This window comes from Pholis gunnellus, assembly GCF_910591455.1.
Source record: "Pholis gunnellus genome assembly, chromosome: 19".
Lineage (NCBI taxonomy): Eukaryota > Metazoa > Chordata > Actinopteri > Perciformes > Pholidae > Pholis > Pholis gunnellus.
The window spans coordinates 8978182-9000895 of NC_136546.1; the positions used below are offsets into that span (position 1 = coordinate 8978182).

The 22714-nt window shown below is 44.3% G+C and overlaps 1 long non-coding RNA gene across 1 annotated transcript; it reads left to right on the top strand.

Moving 5' to 3' along the window:
* The first annotated feature begins 941 nt into the window (after positions 1-941).
* LOC306711801 lies at positions 942-22411 on the top strand. Its single transcript, XR_013767529.1, has 3 exons — positions 942-1081; positions 8039-8192; positions 22342-22411. It is a non-coding gene; the product is annotated as an uncharacterized lncRNA (long non-coding RNA).
* The last annotated feature ends 303 nt before the right edge of the window (positions 22412-22714 follow it).

The window sequence follows — 22714 nt, forward strand, 5'->3', positions numbered from 1 at the left end:
GTTTTTATCAGTCTTTTCACATACGTGCGTCATTGTTGCTGTCTATCTCTAACCGCCATTCGCTTCATTAAGACTTTTAAAAATTAATTAGTTTGTGACATTTTCAGCCCCAGTGAGTGCATTCTGATTCACCCACTGTGCGGTACATCCACAGCATCAAATGGCAGTGAAGGTTAGCAAGTATAGCGGGTAAAGAATTCAAACATCTAGCAGCTAAAGTCACATACACTTTGTGGAGTGGGTGCAAACCAAAACAGGTGAGTAAATATTGAACTTGTTGGACATAAACTACTGTTTCCAAGGTCAAGAATGAGCATTTAAGCTCAATATTGGACTGCTCTAAACTCCGCAGCTACATGGGGGTGCAAAGCAATACAACTGTGTCTTATTATGACGTCATGAAACAGGGTTATCTTGTCAATGGACACCTTGCAGCTAGTCACTTCTGATGGCTGTCCAGTATTTTTTTTTTGCAAGAGCCTATAAGGGGATGCAGACTGCAATAGATGATGCAATAGCAGCTAAACCGGGGGTTTCATCACGTGCTGTGTTCATCGACACCACAACCTGCCACACAAACACCAGTTGCTCGAGGAAGAAAAGCCCGTGCGACTCTGTTTCCAGAGCAACGCTCTCCCTCTCTCTCACTCTCTCTCTCCCCCATCCTCTTCACCAGCTACACGCTCGTCTGCTTCCTTTTTTTTTCTTCTTTCACTCTCGCGAGACTGCGCGCATGCACTCATCAGACCGCTGCGATTCGTATCGCGAGAGTATAACCCCATAGGAGTTTGTAGAGAGAGAGAGAGAGAGGCGGTGACCTCATCGTCGTCGCGAGGCGGAGCGAACCGCTGCAACTTTTGGATGAACTTCTGATTTGAAACAAACCGAGAGGCGGTCCGGCAGAGTGCACGGACAACAACAGTCACAGAGGTGGAGAGAATCACAGGTTTTCTGCTACGAAGTCTTTATGTCGGTTCGTTTTTATATTCACCGGCCGTGACGGTGTGTGTATGCCGGTGACCGACCAGCGAGAGCGTTATTTTTCCTCTCCAAAGCGCCGACAAGGTGGACATTAATAAAGGTGAGTGCGCTCTCTCTCTCTCTCTCCTCCGTCGGTCTCCCGACTGACACACAGGCGATATGAACACCGTTAGTTTGGGGTGAACAGCAGAGTTGTGCATGGTTCATTCGCTGTCTGTGCGTTTCACTTCGAATACACGTCCGTGGGATCCACACGAGGATATTCAGGTAACACCTTCGGGAGGGAAAACTACACCAGAAAAAGTTTACGCACCGCTGTATTTTCCAGCTAATATCAGTATTTTATAACTAGCTCTTTCATCAAACCACGTCGCTAGCTAACACATTTGGATTTCGACCAACCATCGATGCCTCTCTGCAAAGACAGCACACAGTTTGAATTGTTAGACACCGTGGCTCCTAAAGAAACAGGAAACTCTGCAAAGAAATGACCATCGGATAAAGGTAATTGTTGTTTGGTTAAGTCCCCGCGTGACTGCTGTATAATTGGGATGGCTAGCTGCTTCCTGTCCATCTCAACCTCGCTGTCCATCTTTTTTTTTTTTTTTACTTGTGAACGACGACACTTGTGGTGGAGCGGCTCTTCTCTGTTGAGCTCTTCGTGCAAAGTCACGACTGTTGCAGTGCAATGTGTTGTCATGCATCGCATGGGTTGATTTTGGGACATTTGGACTGTTTTACCAGATATCTGTGAAGAGGTGCGACCGTGTGTTGTTGTTTCTTTTTCTTGCAGGGAAAGTTTATAAATTGTTTCTCTGCAAACCAGTCTTCTAGGTTATTAAAATGTTATTAATTGTGCATTAATCTGCTACAGAAGAAGAACAGTGCACTTGCCGAGGGAACTTGCAGGAAATCAAATGTCAAGGTGTAATTTCTACCCAGTGCTCTGCCAAAACCAGCCTCATTAATCAAAATGGCCGTCTATGTAGACTAGCAGTGCCACACTTAAGTGATGAAAAGTGCCATAAAGCCTAAGTCCCACAGAATGAACGCACTATATTCTTTGAGGTGAAACTCAGTAATCCTTCAGGTTAAAGCACTCACTATTAGTTAAGACTCCATGCAAGTTGGTGAGGCCATGTGTCTGAGCTCTCCTCTGCCCTAATGACACCCCGAGAGGGATTGTTATTGTAAGTACCCCTCTCCACCCCCTCCTGCAGCTACTCTGTCTCACTACTTCTGCCATCTCAACCTGTGGAGTCCTTCCCCAGGCTGCCAGCTTCAGCCTCCCAGGGGGCACACACACACACACACACACACACACACACACACACACACACACACACACACACACACACACACACACACACACACACACACACACACACACACACACACTGCTTCCTCCTTTGACGAGTCCTAAATGGACACGTCAAAGAGATCTCATCTCTATTCATTGGGGCGGCCCAGGGTGGGTCAGATTCTCAACCTGAAACACAACGGCATATTCTCTCCAGAGACGGCATTTCAACTGCTTTTGTCTCCTTGTGCCTGGAAACCCCCCCCCAAAGAAACCTCTTGTGTGTTATCACTGCGGTCGAACATCTCTCGTGCCCTTCCATTGGCGGTTGCTTGTGAATACCAAGGCCGAGCAGATCTGGAGGCTGTGTTTCATTTACAACATTAAGTAGGCTGTTGAAACGGAGTGTGTAGGCGGAGGCGCACGTGTTTTTGTAAGATGCGTATATCTGCCGATTTTTAAAGGGGAGGTGGGAGAAGAGGAAAGGGAGTAATTGTCATGGTTGCTGATGGGCAGCTAAAAGCTTATCAGAGGGCTTCTTTTTTTTTTTTTCTGGATGTGGAGCAGCTTTCCGTTTGGTTTTCCTGGAGTTAGCTGAAAACTGGTCTTGGGAAGCGGCTTCAACCCTCTCCAGCGTAAGCACAGTGAGGGTCTCTGATTGGGAGTTTCAAAGGGAGATTTTCCCAGGGCCTTAGTCGGTGCTTGCAAGCAAAAAAAATCTTCAGCGATGAATTTGCATCAGATGCACTGTGATCGTGGACGTGGTCACTCTTTCAAAAGCCCTCTGATGTGTCGCCTGGGCCTATCTGGAAACAGGCAAGGCTATTGGCAGCGTGCACCGAGATAAATCTGGCAAAGTGAGGGAAAACAAAAAGAGGACATTTCAATCTCAAAGCTGGGCGGCTTGCACGCTCGCTGTCTACGTGCAATGCATTGCGGGAAAATAGGGTTCTACCTGTTTACGATTTACGATCTCCCACGTTAGCCTTGCCTTGGAATGTGAGTTCCCTCTGTTTAAGGTCTTAGGGTGGGCTGTCTCATGAGAAATGCAAGATCAAGAAAATACTTATTAACAGTGGATAGATCACACTGTGCGGCACAATGATTTAATAAAACTACCATGTCCTGGTAATTCAAAGGTGGCCTTTTTCATTTTCTTTTTTTTCTACCTTAACTTGAACATTATGACACCTTCTTGAAAAGTGTTATGTAGTGATGTAATGCATCACTGCCAACTGCAATTGCAAAAGCAGAATCGCTCCAGGATGGCCCGTGGATGCTACGCCAGCGATATAGTACTGACCATTATAAGCACGAGTCCCATTACAAACAGGACGTGGTCTATTTGTCAGGTCTGACGGCGGGCAGAATACATTAAGAAAAGGGGCTGGTGATGGAAGGGAGAGTCACAGTCTGCTGTTATGGATCAACAAGTTCCCCTCTCAAGTGGCGACTGTGCTGTGAACAAATTGGCTGTTGCTTTGCAGTGAAGGCTGATGCTGAAAACAGGAGGATAGAAATGCAGGAACAAAGACAAAAACAAGGGTCCTTGCTCCCAGGCAGGCCTTTAAAAAAGAGAATAGAAAGTTGAAAATACACCTATTTTGGGTCTTTTTGCTTGAGCGAAAATATTGATTTGCACTATGAATGTGAAAGCAAAGCTGGCTTATGAAACTTATTAAACTACAATCATACAAACATATTTAAAAGTAGACCGATAGTGGATTGTTAAAGGCAGGAAAAAGCTGATAGCTGTGTTTATTACCTGCTTTACTTCCGCCTGCTACTTTTGGATACGCCGTTTTTTAATAAACCAGTTTTTGTCCCTCAGAATTGAATCACTATTAATCATAAAGTGTGATTTGATGGATTATATCATTGGAATATATTCTGTTTAATTGCAATGGGCGACGTGCTGTTCTGTGGCTTTTGACCGGCTTCTGTTTTGTTTTTGTTTAGGCCACTGTTGGTGCAAAGTTCCACCGATAATGATAAAGTTCCCATCTGTGCCAACCTCTGAACATTATCAACACCTGTAGTCTGCTTCACCACGTTTTTGGCTGTGCATTTATATTTCATACAGCCACCTGATGACATCTGAATAGACTGTGGGCTATCGGCAACATATAAATATTTAGAACTCTATCATGCTAAATAGTGGTGCGACGGATCATAAAACTCACGGTTCTGATCGGATCACGGATCGGATCAGCACAAAAGATAAAGGGGAGTAAATATAACTTTTAGAAATCCCTGGTTATGTTCTTTTGCTGCTGATACTAATTGCCGATCATTGATGATCTATAATGCCTGATACAGATTTGTTGTCTGATTATACAGCTGTTCTACAAGGCTCCAGACTATTTCTTTATTTGTGAAAACAACTGAACTCAAAAAAATGGATTTACTGGAGTTTCCCACCAACACTACATTTGACCAGATTACATTTGAACACATATCCTGATCGTTTATTATGCTGAATGTTGGCGGTTAACGATCGTCTATAAAACATTTACTTCACACTGTGAAGGTTCACGTTAAACTGTGTTATTGATCCGTGGTTCACATGCGTGCCTGAACCGTGGGGGGGGGATCCGTACGGCTCAACAGTGGTCCGTTACACCACTGCAGTCCATTGATTCAACAGACAGTTGGGCATGTGTGGTTTTATTGATAAGATTGCAAATTATATTTTTAAATATTTTATCCCGGAAGACCCCAGTGCGGCGTCGTTAGAAAACATTGGTCCGTGTGCTCTGACACACATGAAGTGCAAGCCGGCATATTGTTTTCACTTTCAACTAGCAGCCATTGTGGCGTTCTCTCTGATATGTGAAATTGCGTATCTCGTTTGATCCATAGTCTTTTGCAGAGGATAAACGTGGAACCCCGTTGAGGCTTTCATCGGCTGCATCGGGGCCTTTCATAGCAGCCGGAGAAGGAATGAGAGGGCACAATAAGCACCGGTTAATTTTAGCTGTTCCACCGAAGGTGAGGGGACTTAAAAGCTAAATCTTCCTTGTATTGGATCCCTTTCTCTTTTTCAAATTTCTCCTCTTTGTCTGATGAAGAAACTTCTTAATTGGGGCTGTAAAATTGGATTATAGCATGTGAAAGCAGAATGGATTATATAAAAAACAAAACAAAGCCCAGATTTCAGTTGTGACAGATGAGCAACGAATCTATAAAAGCATCATGAAACAATGACTAGGCAGGCTAATCCATGCAGAAGTAAACAGAAGGAACGTACTGTACAGATGGAGAGCCCCGAGAGAGAGAGAGAGAGAGAGAGAGAACAGCCTGGATCGTATGAGAGCCACGCTTAAATACACTCCGCATTAGCTAGCAGTCCTAATTCTTACAATAGCATAAGCCAGAGTGGACCCTTATCACCAGCTACAACCTCAACCGTTACAACGGAAAGACTACGAACTATATTTAGCTATTTTGGACAACATCAACAGAAGTACTGGTCCAACTTTTCCTATACCGATTCCGACACCTCAACTCGATGTATCGAGCCATTATGAGTCCTGAAGATAGTGGTGATAGAAGTACCTAGATGGCTCAGAATTTCAATCTAAAACGGCTATAATACTTATTAGAATACTATGCTATTGAATAAATGTAGGATTGTTATTCTCGCCCTTTAAGCCGTACATGCTGCTCTTCTCGGTCTCTAAGATGCTCTGACACGCAAAGTCTACGTTGTTGTGTTAACTTTATATTTAAGAAAAAACGAAATGCCTGCAACAAGTCTGCTTCGGAATTTTCATACAGTGAGTGTGATTTAGTTGTGATCTGTTGTGAATCGTTTGCAGAACGGTCACAAGGCGGTGTGTGTTTGTGTGTGAAGTGGGTGTTTGTGTCGGGATGTTCTCCTCCCTCACACACCGCGATGGCATCGCAAGAACGCGACTGTGCACGACAACTGTACATCTTATCCCCAAACATGTATGAGGACATTGCCGGAAAATCCCACCAACTGCCTTGCCATCTGTTTACAAGCAGACAGAGCTCTCGAATGTCGGTCTTGCTGGATGCGTAGAAGGATGTTGCTGCTGTTGGCTGCCCTGGCTGGTATTACTGACAGAAGGGCTTTTCTCACCCTGTTGGGTTTTTTAATTGTTGCTGTTTCTCCTGTGCCATTTTGGGGATGTGTGTGTCAATGTGATGAAGATGTGATTCCATTGATTGTAAGTCTGGAACCAGGTTGAATTTCTCCTACGATTTGGCCTTTTTGGCTCACATAGAACTCATATTTGGTAACTTGCGCTTAGTCTCCACCCAAGAATGAATTGTAATTGATATCACAAGACATGCTTAGCTTGATAGGTTTCTACATATTTTGATGTCGCTGATAGCCCGCATTCTATTCAGATGTTATCAGGTAAACATCAGCAATTTCTGTGACTTAAATTCCCCAAGAAACTAAGACCGTCCGCCTCGACGGTAAGCACTCTGTTCAGTGTTTGATGGTTATTTATTTGTGCTTTTTGAGCGTAACCATTTCGGGTGATGTGGCTGCATGTGTCCACGACAATGGCTGCTAACTCTCCCAGGTCGTGTCTAGAAGGTAACCCACGGATTGCGAACCTCTCGCGAGATGGTTAAGATTTGACCTTGACTGTTAGGTTCAGGATAGGTCTTCGAGCAGCAAACCTCGAGAGTTTTTGCACGTTTTCGCAACTCATGGGATTATGTTTTTCTCAGAGATGTACTGTGATTTTATTCCCGTCTCCTCCCTCCATCTCTGCGTGAAGTGGAGCCATATATGCCCTCTGTTTTTTGGCATTCTTGTTTTTATGATTAGAGGACCTTTTAACTGAAATAGTTTAAGTCGAGGCCAACTAGGCATCTTGTGATTGGAAAGATATTTGTGAGCTATTTCATCAGCTCTGAGTGTAAACTGAGTTCTGTGGAGTGCAATGAAAGATTTTAGTAAAGATTTTGTAAACAGGAACAGATCTCAAAGTATTTGAAGAGGCAGATCCTGCTCACCCGATAGATTTTATTTAACATTATAGGCACTAAGCTGTGTTCGTTGTGTAGCTGTGTGTTTTTAAAAAGGCTACTTGTTTTCAACAAGCCTGCTGCTGATGCATTTACACACACTATCCTGGGAAAGTGGGGATTAATACTCATCACGTTTTAATCATTTTTTGCACCGACTAACATGCTGTCCAGAACAATCCAGTTACCCAAGGAGCATGGCTAATTATTTCTCATCACTCATATGCCCCCCGGAACATTTGACCCATCCTCACGGGACTGTGTTGTCATCCAAGCATCCTGCTGGCACGAGACATCCACTCAATTTGTTGCCTGAAAAATAAGAGCATGGTTAATTGTATTACATAACGCATGCAGTTCAGTTTGGGGAAAAGAGCTCTTCTGTCTTCTGCATGTACTGTACACTCTGACTATGTGAATGATTGATGAATGCTACAGACTCTATATGATCCGTGTTATTGTTTTGCTGTTGTAACCTATGATCATCTCTCCTTTTGTGGGTCCAAGCTGGCCAGTGAGTCTGCACTACCAACGAAAAGTGTGCTCCAGAAATAGGATCATCCTCTTGAATTGTTGATGTATTTAAACAGGCGATATTCATGCAGGATTAGTATAATCAGGCATTGCAATTCAGTCTTTCACTCAGTCAATTAGTAGTTAGATTCTGACAAATGTTAAGGTATTTAACAGACTTTGTGAAATGTTTTGATTTCCTTAACTTGCTTTTCTCACATGTGGCTGTAGGGAAAACCTCTTCTGGCGACAGTCACACAAGTAGGCACAGGATGAAAGGAAAACACATCCGGGTCATTGTTCATCGCCGCTGGATGGAGTCGCCTCTCTGATCTAAAGGAAACCGTAACTACTTGACGTTTGGGAAAGCTGTCATCTGTTGACGGTAAGTTTTGAAGCGGCTGCCTTTTTTTTTTAATGTGACGACGATGAAGAAGAAGATGTGAGGAATGTTGTGTGTCGTACCACACTTTGCATATTCGCCACAGCGTGAATAAGTGGCTCGGAGAGATTATTTTTGTGGCGTTAGAGTGGTTTCCCGTCATTGGAATTGATTCATTAAGTGTGCTGTAATTGACAGCCTCTGCGATTACACTGTCAGTTTGAGGTCTCGTCCTCGGCTATAAGGCCCCGCCGAGCCACAGCAAACCAAACGGATCATCTTGTGGCCATGTTGATGTTTCTGGTAATGCGGCTGCCTGGGAGGGAGGGACTATGTTCAGACACTGGAACACACATTTTAGGCATAGACGTGGTGTTGTGCTCAAGATATTAGGAAAAGGAAATCTGTTATAAGTTATAAGTGACGCTTTTCAAAGAAAGAGTTTTAAGGCAGTCTGTTGGTACTACTGCTGCTTTCCCTAATAAGCAATGCTCCTCATTAACTCTACCAGAGTCATTATGTACCACCTGTGTATAGTACTAAAAATACAGAAACAGATTGCTGACAACAGCTGTAATTACCATAGTTGATCAATGTTGTGCTGTTACAGATGAGTGATCTGTTATTGTTCATCAAGAGTTTAACTGATGAAGCTAAGCTGCCGCATCCAGACTGTGTCAACGTGGTTTGATCACGTTTGTTTGACATCAGTTTTAATATATTGTATCCCAGTATAAATTGTGCTTTTCACTTACTACAGCATGCTCCGAATATTTGCTGAGAGCACAGTGAAGGCTTCACAACCTTGAAGAGAGGAAGCAGCGAATGGTTTTATGGATGTTTCTTGTTGCTTGCTCGCTAACAGCGACTCTCGTGCCGACTGTCTTCCAGCTTCTTTCTGTTTGTTTTGAAACCTCCAGTTCAGTAAACAGTGCATCTACTATTTATAAGTATTATTGTACAAAATGGCACGAATCTGGATTGAAGTATGCATGCAACAAAAGTTGCATTTGGTAAACGGCTGAAGAAGAATGAGGCACATTGAGTGAATTTTCATAGAATTTCATTTCATTAAGAAAATAAAGCCCCAGCACTCGCTCAGCGTGCCAGAGAGAAAAAGAGCTCTGGTGTATCGTCGTAATGAAAGTCATCTTGCTTGGGTTCTGGGCTCCAAGGAGGTCTTTGGATTTTGCCAAGAGAGGTAAACACATAAATCCGTCTTGACGTACTGAGAGCAGCAGCTTTTGGCCGAACCGCTCAACAGTTTTCCTGCTTTGCAGATCCACGTACTGACGCAAAGCCAGAGAGAATGCTGACAGCAGGGAATTCCTCTCTGACACTTGTTCGGCTATGTTTGGGACCGGACTGACAATACTGAAAAATAGCTTTCACAGTGTAGGCTTCATGTTGTGTGTTTGTCTGAACAATAGTTCAAATACTCACAGGCATTTCAGTTACATATGGGTCTAACAAAAAGCAGATTATATAATTATTCCGCTGATTCCAGTGTCTATTCTACAAACATAAACTACTGGAAGTTAGGACTCAAGTGGACCTGCAGATGATTTTATATAAACTTTTTTAAACCAGAAAAATGAGTTCACAGTGCCCAGTCGTTCAACATCTGGCTTGCAGGTGGGGGAAGCAGAAAGCACAACAGGAAAGTGGCCTGTCATGGTCCTCTCTGCTCACTGTGCTCATCCAAGAAGGGGAGTGTTTTGAGAGGGGACGGCCTCGAGAACCCGAGTCGAGTTTCCATCGTTTGGTTTAAAAGATTTCAGGTTGGTGGCTTTGTAAAGTGTTTGGCCTTCCTCTATGTTCATCCCAGCAGGCTTTTAGCTGGGTGTTCAACGGCATGCTGCACAATGTGAGAGAGTGCTGCGTGTACACAATAGGGACGACCTCATTGTTCTCAGCTTCATCCGAGCTCAACATGATAAAGAACAATGAACTCTGCATGCCACAGTGCCCATACACACTGCGTATGTATGTGTGTGTGTGTTTACGTCCCCACCTCTGAGGTGTGTATCTACCTTCTAGTTTACAGAGGTTCTTAAAATATTTACTCAGGGTTTAACTGGTTAATGATTATTTGGACAGGCAGGAGTGTGTGTTGGCTTACACACACTGTGGTATGTTGTTACAGAGAAGCCAGCTTCAATGGGCTGTGTTGCTGGTGTCGGTTAGTGAGTGCAAACCTAACTTCGCTCACCCTCCTGAGCTTCTGCTCAGACGGCCTGTAAACGAGACCTGATGGGTGATCTGGAGGAAATCGCATATCGCCATCTATTTCACCAAATACCTCCATACGGACACTGCAGTGATGTTGTAGGGTTGACTATTGGTGCTGCTGATGATGTGGATATAAAGGTAAATAATAGAACTCGATGGATAGCTCGAGCACTCTGGTAAAATGTCATCACTTTACTGTAATGCAGCCTTTAAATCCAGGAAAAAACACTTCTTACGATATCCAAAATATGAGCCGATTTCTAGTCTCATATCACAATATCCACATAATATCGATATATTGCCCAGCCCTACTGTAAACTGAGGGAAAATGTAATTTGTGCTCTTATTTCCAATCACACTCAGTGAAGACGGCCTGTGATTTCTGTCTTTTAGATTAACAGAGTTGAAACAATTAGTCAATTAATCTTTAAGTCAAACCAACTATTTTGATAACTGATTTATCATTTCAGACGTTTTCTTTCAAGCTTTTATCTCCTTATAGCAATATGTCATTTTATGCTCTGAGAAATTATGATGGGAAACTTTTCACTGTTGGCTGTTCATTAATTAACTAATTAGACTAAGTGATGATGAAACTAATTGTTAGTCGCAGCCCTTAAAAGTGTCAAAGTGTACTTCATAATATCCCAATGTTCACAAACCCAGATTTATTTCTTTAACCTTCTGTCAGCTGAAACAACAACAACAACCCCCCAGTCTGGACTGATGGAGCATGTGATCGCCACCTTGTCTGTCAGAAAAACCTCACACACCTGTTTCCTCTGCATCTGCTGCTGCCTCATTACCCAGCCACTCAAATTGAGCGGGCAGCTCGATGGCGTCAGAGTGCTTTTTAAAGGGTCACCGAAGGCACAGAGCTTTGATCCATTCCGGTGGCGTTCTGACAACTTCTAGCTCATGCCTCCGCCCGGTCTCTCCAGCTGAGAGGAGGAAAGGCTCCATCGCTGGTTTATGGGTGTCGAGTCGTGTGAGCTGAAGCGAGCGGGGGTTCTTTCATCAGGAAGTAACTGGCGCACGGGAGGAGAGTTGACCGCCCGGGCGGTTCATTCTAACGACAGCAGGCCGGTTGAGGAGTAAAGCATCTTCAATGTGGGCCCACAGGGTTGTTTTTAATGAAGAGACTGCCTGAAGCCCTTTAACATCTCATAAGGGACTCACTTCACTCACGCCTCTCTTGTTCTCTGCACTATACGGTCTCATCACTGACATACCGGTTTGAAAGAAATGGCCTTTTTCTTGTACTTTGCAGTCAGTGAGCAAGAGAACAGTCGGGGGGGGGGGGGGGGGGGGGGGGGGGACACATGGCTGTGTGTTGGATTACATCAATGACTGTGAGAGGCCAGGTGTAGACATGTAATGGGATATCAGACGACTTGAATATAGCCCGATTGTACTCGGACGCCACAATCTGTACCCGGGGATGAAAGGAGCATCCAGAGGGTTGTAGCTCAAAAGCACCGCTGGGTTCTCATCGCTTCCTGACACGAGATTCAATAAGCTAATGTTGCCAGGCAACGGGTGCAATTCCACTTTTAGCAAGTATTGCTTAGTAACAAAAATGTGTGTCCAAGAAGTAAAGGCAGAATCGCTGGAAAAACATGAACACAATAAGCTGCTAGTCAATGCATCTATGCATGGGCTTCATATATATATATATTCATATTCTTTTTTTCTTTTTCCAAAGCTGAATCCTCCACAAATATCCCCACAGGTTGTGTCGGAGCCGGAGCACTCTAGTATCACAACGCACCTCAGCCTGCAAAAACGGCCAATGTTGCGCTAGTGGGAGGCAGAGTGGGTGGAGGGGGAAGGGGGGGGGGGGGGGGGGGTAGTGTGAACGAGGCCTGCGGGGGTGGTGCTGCTGCTGCGTTACATAACATCAGATGGACCCAGCTGTGTTGTGTTGTTCAGCCCATGGGTGAAGTGGTGCCAGCCCAGCCGACCGATGCGTCCACCTGCGCTCATCCAGCGTGGGTCCAGGATCAGGATCAGGGTCCAGGTCAATGAACAGGTTGACCCCCCCCCCCCCCCCCCCCCCCCCCGAAGACACTGATCACATGCAGTCGGTATGGATCAGAGGCAAATTCAGAAGCACCGACATCCCCTCTGTGTTGCCATGGCAGCACGGTTGTTGTGTTGACAGAACCTTGGAGTGTAACGATAATGCAGGGCTCTAACAACGGTAATTAGAAGCCTTTTTTATTTATTTTTTTCTTTTTGACATCTAAAGCTATCTTGTCCCTTTTACAGCCACTCTTCAGTGGCGCAATGCACCCTTTCATCATGTGTTGTAGACAACAGCAGCTTACACTAGTTGGTGCAATCTTCTCCCCTTTGTGTTGACAATGTGTTACACGGTGATTGTGGACAGGAACCTCTTGTGAAGACTCCGTTGCCGTTAATTTCCCCAGGAGGCTGGTGCTTTTCATTCAGCAGACTCTGCCTGTAACATATAAACCTTGAAAACAGAATAATACGCTGCAGGTGTCTCTTCCAGGAAGGGGCTCGTCGCTTTGCACGCTCTATTTAAAAAGCCGGTATCGGAGTCACTATCATTAAAAGCTCATCATGCCGCTCTCTCAGACCTCTGTAATTAAAGGAAGAGGCGTCCGCGCTTTAGCTTGGACTCTGTGTCTCTGATACGACATTGGAGCGAGACTCACAGACACACTTTTATTTACCGTTTAATAAATACAAGTGTGTTTAGTTTGTTTTGAACAAACACTGAAACTCAAGCTCCCTGATACACATTAGTCATTGAGGCGCTATAACCACTGAAAGAAAAGCAGCACTGTCGTCTGTGATCTATTTGTGTTGTATAGCCAAAGGAAATGTCCAAATCAATAGGGTCAACTCTTGATGCTTGGTGGGCATGTTCAGTGAAAAGCTTTGAGTTTAATACTATCTATTACTGGTGTGCCTGTTGTATTGATGGAAACGTAATAGGGGAAAGGTGAACATTTTCAAAGTTGCCGGTTGATTATCACATTTCTGTTATGCCGATGGCAACACAACTCATTGGAATCTAAAGAAAAGCACAATTTTCTTTGAAGGTGAAATGGGACCACACACAGTCAGGCCTCGAGTGATTGATGGATGGATGGATGAAACTGTGTTAACAGCACCGCCTGAAAACACTCGACAGGGACTTCTGCTGGTTTTCCCCCCGATCCGGCCTCTCTGGACCTGCTGGAGCGTTTTGCCTCTGTGTATATCTGCAGCCAAAGCAGTTCCTGCAGCTCTGTTTCAGCCCTCAAATGAGTGGGATAAAGTGAGGGAGGTGGGGCACGGAGTGAGACCGGGCGAGAGAGTGAGATGGCCACACAAATTTGCAACGGGACCGGGTAGAGACGATGCAGACGGGTAGAGAGAAATGGGAAGGAAGATAGAAGGAAGACGAAAAAGAGGGTAAATGCAGAGGGTCGAGCAGTAGAGGGTTTTAGAGTGATGCATGCGAGGGAGAAGAAGATCCATCCCCCGCACTTAATTGTTTTTGTTTTGCCAGGAAAAGCCCCAGATGCCTGTAGTCAAGCAACGGCTTGACCCTTCCTTTGGCTCTGAGCTGTGGGGCTGAGGGCACTGCACAGAAAGCTTAGCAGTAAGCCTTTTCTTCCAAGGCCTTTTCTCTGCTTTGCCCCTTTGGGAGGTGCAAAGCCTCACATCTGTCAAAGTGTCACAGGGCTTTGCTGTCCGCAGCGCCTGTCCTCCTTCCATCCCTTAAAACCAGCGATTACCCAGGAACCCCTGCACACTGTTTCTCACGGCCATTAAACATGCACTTGTCAATCGGGCCTCCCTCGTCTTTTGACCGATGGCCTCGCAGCCGGTTTAGACCTAATCAATACAAGCGCAGATTTTCTACCTCATTGCTCTCCAACCGTTGGCCTCTAAGAAACGTGTACACATAGTTAAATCCTGCACAGATTATTTTACCTTTTTTAATTAGCTGCCAACAGTTTTGTTGGAATACAATCAAACCAAAAAAAATTACACGTGGGTCTCTTAAGCTGGTTTGGGATCACTGGTGTTTAGTCTCATGGTGCATGCACGGTCTAGCAAACGACACAGTATCTAAAAAAACATCTGAATATTTGCCAAAATTGATGTGAGACATGGTTATGAAGAGTCAATAAAAGAACCACCTTTAAGCGCACAACAAAAGATTGTTTAGACTGTCGACACAATAAAGAGAAGAGCGGGAACAGAGTGCTCGGCTAACCGCTAAGTACTCTGCTTGTGTCTTCAGATGTCAGGATTAAAAGCCTTGGCGTATGCACACGTCCCTCTCTCCCTCTTATTTACCTCCATGTCAGAGCTGTCGTTTTCCTACGTGTTGTTTAGGAGCGGCTCTTCCTCACCACGCGTATATATGTGTGGTTGGGAAGTTGGCGCACGTCTCTTGACTATCATTGCCTCCTGACTTTATGTCCTGTGAAATAACACACTTAAGGTTAATAACACTGCATTTGATTGAGAATCATACAATATGAATCAGATCATATTGTTAAGAAACACAGAATTAGATACACGGGCTGTCCACCAGTTTCATCTGTTATCATATAGACAAATAAACAAAGCATGTGGTTCTTCTTGACGAAATACAGCAGACTATATATATATCATAGATCAGTAAGCAACATTAATGTAGGCACACACACGCATGTATAGCTGCAAACCTGTCACCTTTTTGGTAGATAGATCTTGAAGTCTTCGTCAAATTTCGAGAACAACGTTCCATTTCAGTTTTCTCTCCATAGTAGTGCCCGTGTACTTGTACTCCTCTACACTTTTAATGGTGGTGTCATTCATGATCACTGGGGACAGAGAGGAGTGTCTGCTAAAATCAATGATCGTTTCTTTTGTCGTCTTTATGTTTAAAATCAATGAGTGATCTGAACACCAGCTGTACACGTGATTGATCTGAGCTCTGTAGCTCGTCTCAGCGCCACTTAAAAGGCCTATTAGAGTGCCGTCATCTGCAGATTTGATCGTTGTACAATTGTCCTGATGGTTAACACAGTCATTGGTATACAATATGAAAAGCAGAGGCGTGGAGACACAACCCTGTCTGTGCTGATGACAGATGACTGTCCTCCATGGGCGTGGACACACTGTTGCCTCTCAGTGATGGAGTTATACATCCATCCTATGCGGGTATGATTTACACCCATGCTACTCGGCTCCACTGTCAATAGATCTGCCCGGACAGTATTAAAGGCAGATGAGAAATGTGCAAACAGTATGCGCACATGAGATGATGGGGTCTCCAGGAGTCTGTGAACTTGATTCAGAACAGTTACTGTTGCATCCTGCACACTTCTCTTTGCTAAATATGAAAATGATAAAGCATCCATCGGACCGCGGGTTTCAGATTTAACACAAGATAAAAGAATTTGCTCAAAACATCTCAGTTAAGAAGTTAAATTATCATTCTTAAATCATTTAATTCAGAGGGATTTGTCTTTTTTAGGTAGGTAAGTTATTTTAGACACTTTCCATGACCATGGAAGTATTTACAAGTCCAGTGATGCTTCAAAGAGTTCAGTGAATATATAGCTTAGCTGCTTCACAGCACTTTTGTATAGTATTCCCATCCGTTCCATCAGGACCGATGGATTTCCTAGTATTTATCTGCACTTTCTCCAATGTTACGGATATTAGCGAGCCACCCTCCAGTTCCCCTTGGGCTCGAATTGGGAGGATCTATGAGTCTCATTACTTGAAAAGGGCAATTTAGGTCATTACTCTGCTGTATGGTCCACTGTGTGTTCATGCCATCGACTGTGTATTCGACGCCATGCCCTCATGCATTGTTGTCTTTGAGTAGCAGCTCCACTTCATTCATTCTTCGTTATTTATTTTAAATGGCTGTTGTTTTCCAATTGGATGATTTATGTTTATACGTATATACCTCCCAGTCCGTACATTCGAAGCAGCCTTGTAAAGTCAATACGCTCTCCTCATCTCATACACTTTCACTGACTTGAGACTTTCAGTTTTTGGAGATATTTCTCAAAGTGGCAGGCGAAATGTAGCGGGGCGTAACAAGAGTCTTTACGGTGACTCGGCTTGGCCATGGCAACCCTTTGCCACTGCTGTTGTTTACTGTGTGAAACGCTAGGAGAGAGAAGAACCTCAAGAGAACGGCGTGTTGTTGTTGTTGTGGGCTGGAGTTTTATGAGCTTTGTGGCTGGGGGAGACTGTAGCTGTGATTCATAGCTTTCATTATGGAGGTTCTACCCCACCGTTGGTTCCCAATAGACGCCACACAGACCTACACATCCACTTGAGGTAACTGCCGAGGCTTGTACTTTGCCAGATTGTGGCGAGACGGAGGTGCAGAACAGTTTAATTGGTCTATGGAGCCGCTTTGACCACAAGGATTAAATATTAACGCTGCTCCAGGTCTGTGAGGTGCAGGTGGCTTTTAGAGACGCAACACACACACACACACACACACACACACACACACACACACACACACACACACACACACACACACACACACACACACACACACACACACACACTTTCTTGGCTACCTGAATCTTTGATATGTGTGCTCGCGAGGGGGAAGTGTAGAGAATGGAAAGCTTTTTCCAGTTGAACTTGTAAACTCAAGGTGGGACTCTATCTTTTTTATATTTCCCTCTGTAGCACTCTTCTTGGCCCTTAACCCCTCTTCTTTTCTCAGCTTTAGCTCGTTTTTTCTGGATAACTTTCTATTCTTCCTCTCATTACCTCACCTTCTCTCCCTCCCCATCCCCTGCTTGTGGACTTTCAGTTCTGCTGTGATTTACAGTCATAGCAGAGGATCTGCTACTTTGGTCATGCTTTTTTTCCTTACCACGTTTTGTCAATTTCCCTCTGTGCACAGATGATTCCCAGGCTTCTGCAGACACGCACAAACTTTCTCCTTTTTCTTTTCTTTTCCTTCCTTTTCTTCTTTTTTCCTTTGTTCCTAATCCTAGTTTGTCTTTTTTTTGGCTGGATGGCACTGATACTTGGCTTAGAAAGCACTTAAACTCCTCAATACTCTTGATTGACATTAGCTCTCTCAATAGGCTCTCGGTGTGTTGACTTGCGGAAAATTACACGATGCATAGACACAAGTAAGCAGTCGTAACCACACACTTCCAATCACTATCACCCCGCTGATAGTAGATCTGAAGCTTCTGTGGTCGTCGGGTGAACTCCTCCTGGCAAAATTCAAGAGCTTCACGAATAGCTTGGCCCATCAGAGCTTGCTGGCCCTCAGTGCGAGCGAGCGCTTACGCCAGGTTCCTCTGAATAGCAGCAGCAGCGGACCTAATCCAGGCTCCACTCTGAAGAAGGTTTAACCGACAAATAGATTTGATACAGCGGCTCCGCCAGCCCGGATCCCTGTTTTTCTGAAGGGCTGACGAGTGTGGGAGAGGAAAACTGAAGCTTACGTCCCCACGACTGAGGAATGTGAAAAGCAGGGCAGCTAAGACTCGATGGAGAGCTGTGGCCAGAACAATAAAGACAGGTTTAGGACGGGCATGTAGTGAGGATAGGTGGCAAAGGAACAAAGCTGCTTCAGCTGGCTCGCGGTGGCTTCGAAATGGAATCCACGGAGAAATTTTGAGTTCCTGCAAGTTCTAGCGCTCCCAAACGCCTGCATGGGGCTTCATAGAGGATGCTTCCTCAGTCTGCATCACGTCTCATCAGAGGCACATACTTTCATTAGTCACCATGATTAGACCAAGTCAGGAAAAAAGGTTGTCGCGGTGAGGAAGATTATTTCCAGTCTCTCGTGTCAGCCATCTTTTGTTCCTCAGAGCCTCTTCGGAGCATTCTTTTGAAGAGACTGGTACGGTGAAATGATGGCACATCCAAGGCCAGCCTAACAAATCCCTTCAGATTATTTGGTGTTTCCAGTGTGGTTCTCAATAAGGACCGTCAGTAGCTGACTGAGAAGAGAACTCGCTCCTGAAACCCTCTCCTGCGTTCTCGTGCGTCCTTGCCAAACATCTGGACGCTGTCTCTTTTACGACCTGCAACTTGAGCCAATGCTCCGTCTGAACCCAGTGTACCACTGACAGCATGATTTGTATTGTCAAGCTGTCTCCTAAAAAAAAACGTGTTGCCAAAGTACACGTTCTTCTTAATCACTGCGTTTTCTTTGGTCATATTTGGTATTGTTTTATGGCTAATGGATGGAACATGCTTCAAATCTACAGTGAGAATACATAATAGGAAGGAAATGAACAGTTGGAATTTGACATTTTGTACTTGACTCTACTTGGCGGACATAGTCTCTAAATCCAAGGTAAGATGTGGCCGATGCGGCCTTTATCGCAACTTCTCGAGGAGGCCTCACGGTTCAAAAGACTTCCAGATCGATCTATCTTTTAGGATATTTCCGAATTTCAAAGTTGCAGTAAGATGGCCTATGCGTCGCTCCATGGGCCGGTGTAAACGCATGCGGAGAAGCTTGTGGCTTTGGCCTAAGACATGAACTCTCCTGCCAGCCCACACAATGGCTTCACCAGCTCTGACCTGTTCTGACCGTCTCTTTTTTTTCTTCCTTTCTCCGTTTTTCCTCCGCTCTCTAAAACCTGCGTCTCCTCCTCATTTCTGAGCCTTCATCTGTCCGCCCTTCCCGAAAACTATTTTGATGTCTCCCAGCTAGCCGTCACAGTATCGGTCATAGTTCTCTGCAGTCCTGTACTTCCCCGGACAAGCTTAAATGAGTTATGCCGTTTTTCTTTTAAAGCTCTTAAGTCCATTGCATTTTTTTATATGAATATCTGCGTGCAATTAGTCATGTTTAATACATAATTTAGATTAAGTTGAATTTGCTTCACCATGTTTTCTAGCCTGCTCAGCAGCCATCGCTTATCAGAATCACACACAGTATTTGGGATTTTCTCCTGATCTCTGAAACAAAGCCGTCCAAAACCGGTGTTTTTGGTTTCACATCCAACTCCCCCTGTGTCGTGTGAACCAACAGACTGAGGCCTCGCTTTATAAATGTGCTGTAACAGGACTCCCAATCATTAACTAGTAACACTAACAGAGCGTGACTAATGGACAAGTTCCCGTGAGCGTGTGGCCTTGGGAACTCAATGGAAGTTAGGACTTGCAGCAGTAGTCACCACCGAGGATAAGCGGTAGAGTGGAACAAAAGCTTTTCCACTTCATTACTGTAGTGCATGTCTCATTCCAGTCTGTATGCTCGTTACACATTGCGTATTTCCTTATTGTTTCCTAAGACAGACTCCAGATTTCTAAGCCAGAAAACCTAAAATGTAGTTCTGTAACGGGGTTAAAGCCGGCTGCACCAGCCCAAGAAAACATGCGCAGATCTGTCGAGCAGGGGAAGATGAATGGAGAGTGTGTGTGTGATACAGCGTGATGGGATGCCAGACAGAGGTTTGGCATAAAGTTGACTCATGCTTGGGTTATGCGTGTCCTTTCATCAACTAAGCATCGGTGCATCGTGGTTGTGTGTGTATGTGTGTGTGTGTGTGTGTGCCGAGCAACTGCGTCCATGTGTTCCAGTTTGCATAGAGGAGAAGGTCTCCCCCATATGGACATGCGTGGACCATTAGCAAGCCTCATTAGGCTGAATGCCAGCAGGCAGAAACAGACTACGGAGCGATCCAAAGGTCCAGGTTAGCAGTCTGTGCTAATAGCGCGGCACATAAAGGGATGCTGATGAAGCTGACTGTTTACTCAGAGGAGTACATTTGTTTAAGTTTGGAGGAAAGGAGTGGAATATAAGAATATGTTTGTTTATTATGATAAGAAGTTAGGAAGAAATAGAAGAAATGCATTTCTTTCCCCCCTGACTTTTACTGAATGTGGACACGTCAGTGTTTCCCATGAATTACCGAGGCTGTGGCGGCTCAACAAAGATAACAGATCTACCCTCTTAATTTTGCTCTCAAAGTGCACCAGATTGATGCATTTAATTAAAAATATATACAAGATTTTGTTCTGTGGCAGCATGACCCTGGATCCCTGTAAAGGCTTTAGATGTAATGATGGAGAAAACTGCTATCCTCCAGCGAGCTGATCACAAGACGAGACGTGTCAGTGTTGGTCTCATTACGCTTGTAGCCGATGACAGTAAGTGGTTTATCGCATGTTCACTTCACTTACCACCTCTGCTAAACACGCTCCCTAATCACTACCAGGTGTTGAATACAACTGGAAATACATGTGGCAATGACTCAGCAGACTAGCTGTTAAAACCGGGAGGAAATCCTTGAAACCAAATATATGAAACTCAAGTGTGATGTAATCTCAGTTATGAGACAATACGCTGCACGTTATCTTGGATATCAGATCTTCTTTCAGGTTACAAGAGACGTCAGTGTTTACCTTGCTATTCCTTTAAACAACACGGTATGCCAGTTTATGTGACAACTTCTAAGCCAGGTCATTTTTCTATATATGAATTTGTCTTGGTTCAGTTGAACTCCCGTCAAGTCAAGTCCACACAGATTGTGTTTGTCAGATCTGAACCATGTTGCTATAAGTCGGGGCTGACACGGTAATCACTGGATCGGGGATATCTGGTGGGAAGCGGAACGTTAAAGTTGGTTGTCATGAGTTCAAATCACGAAATCAAATGAATTCACGGGACCACACAGATGGAACTTATATTAAGTCTGCAGAGTCGCCGGCTGCTGCTGCTTCCTCCTCAGCTCTCCAGGAAATCCAGCCAACCTCCACAGAGAGGAATTGAAATATGTGTGTGTGTGTGTGTGTGTGTGTGTGTGTTTTAAAAACAACTGCCAGATTACTTGTCGAGCTGTGACTACACTGCACTCTTGTTAACCTTTGTCACCTATTATGCTAGACGTGTACGTTTTGAAGCATGTTTACTGATTCTTCTTTTGCACTCAACACAAGCTGGCTTTGAGCATCATAAATTCAGACGTCTGTATCTACTCTTATGGATGACTTTTATCAGACTGTGAATATTAAGGCTTGTGACTCGTTATAGTCACGATGATTTTTAAGGTCTTGTTAGTGTGATGGTCCTTAAACTTGGATCACCTCTACCATTGTGAGGTACTCCATTAAATGAATGTTTCCCCTGAGGCTTCTAAAGCTATTAACTAGCTGAAAGCAGGAAAGCTCCTTCAGCCATTCCTACACTTTGTAATGGGTTTATTTGCAGGCTATCATTAGCTTATGCACACTTTTTCTCGGGTCACAGTATCAGAATTTGCATTTGCATGTTGTGTTCTCTGTCTCCTTTTTTTATTTTTAAGGACTCTGTTGTGAGCAGGTCTTTGTCCTCAGTGTGATTTTAGCTTTTTGTATAAGTGTATCAGATAAAAACTAATCCCTCAAGGAGGAGATATCACCGAAACCGAGGTACCTGTCTAAGTCTAAGGATGTCATAGGTAAAGCAACACAGTTATAGGTCTTGTCAGCTTTCTCAATCTTACAAACAAAATTACTTTTCAAATTACGTTTAATCCAGAACATACTCATAAGTTTGCCACTCCTTATTTCTCACAGTATCCAGATAATGACGGTCCTGGTTCTAAACGGTTGAGTTTATAAGCTTAAGATGATTTGAGTGAAAGATTAACGAGGAGAGTGTGACTCCTGTTGTTCACCCGACATGACCAGCTTGAGAGAAGATGCGTCACTCTGTTGGAGTTGTGGGAACTACAAAAACATTCGGTCCACTGACATGAACTGCAGCAGGAGTCGTTTGTCTTTTTAAAACGGGATAGAGACGGTCGGCGAGGGCTAACAATCAGAAGCTGCCACCTGAATGTTTTGTTCACTGAAGAGGAGTGATATTAATATGTGTCAGTGTTGATGCCCCGATGCGTAGCGGGCAGGCATGAGGCTGTTTTTAAAATATCATTCTTAATAAAAAAAAAAAGATCTGCCTCTCTTTCAGGGCCACCCGACAGCCGTCAGACCGTCTCATCTGGAGTCCACTGGCCTGGACGGGATACTGGGATCCTCGGTGAGCATCCGCCTTTCTCAGTCGGGTTTGAGCGTCTGTGGTGGGATAGTTGTTCTTCTGTTGCGCTTATTCATTCCAAAAAAACCCACCACTGAACGTCAGTGAATTACCCTGTATTACAGAGCTGTTACAGAAGACCAATATTAGCTTTTCATCGTTGCCACCTTTGGTAAAATTTTGCTGTTGACAGATATTTGGTACCATTAGGTTTTTAACGGCAGGCTTCCCTTTATGCTCTCTGAACAATTGACGAGCCATTGTTGTCTATTCTCATGCCATTTTATTCTGTTTTGTTAGAAAGGTA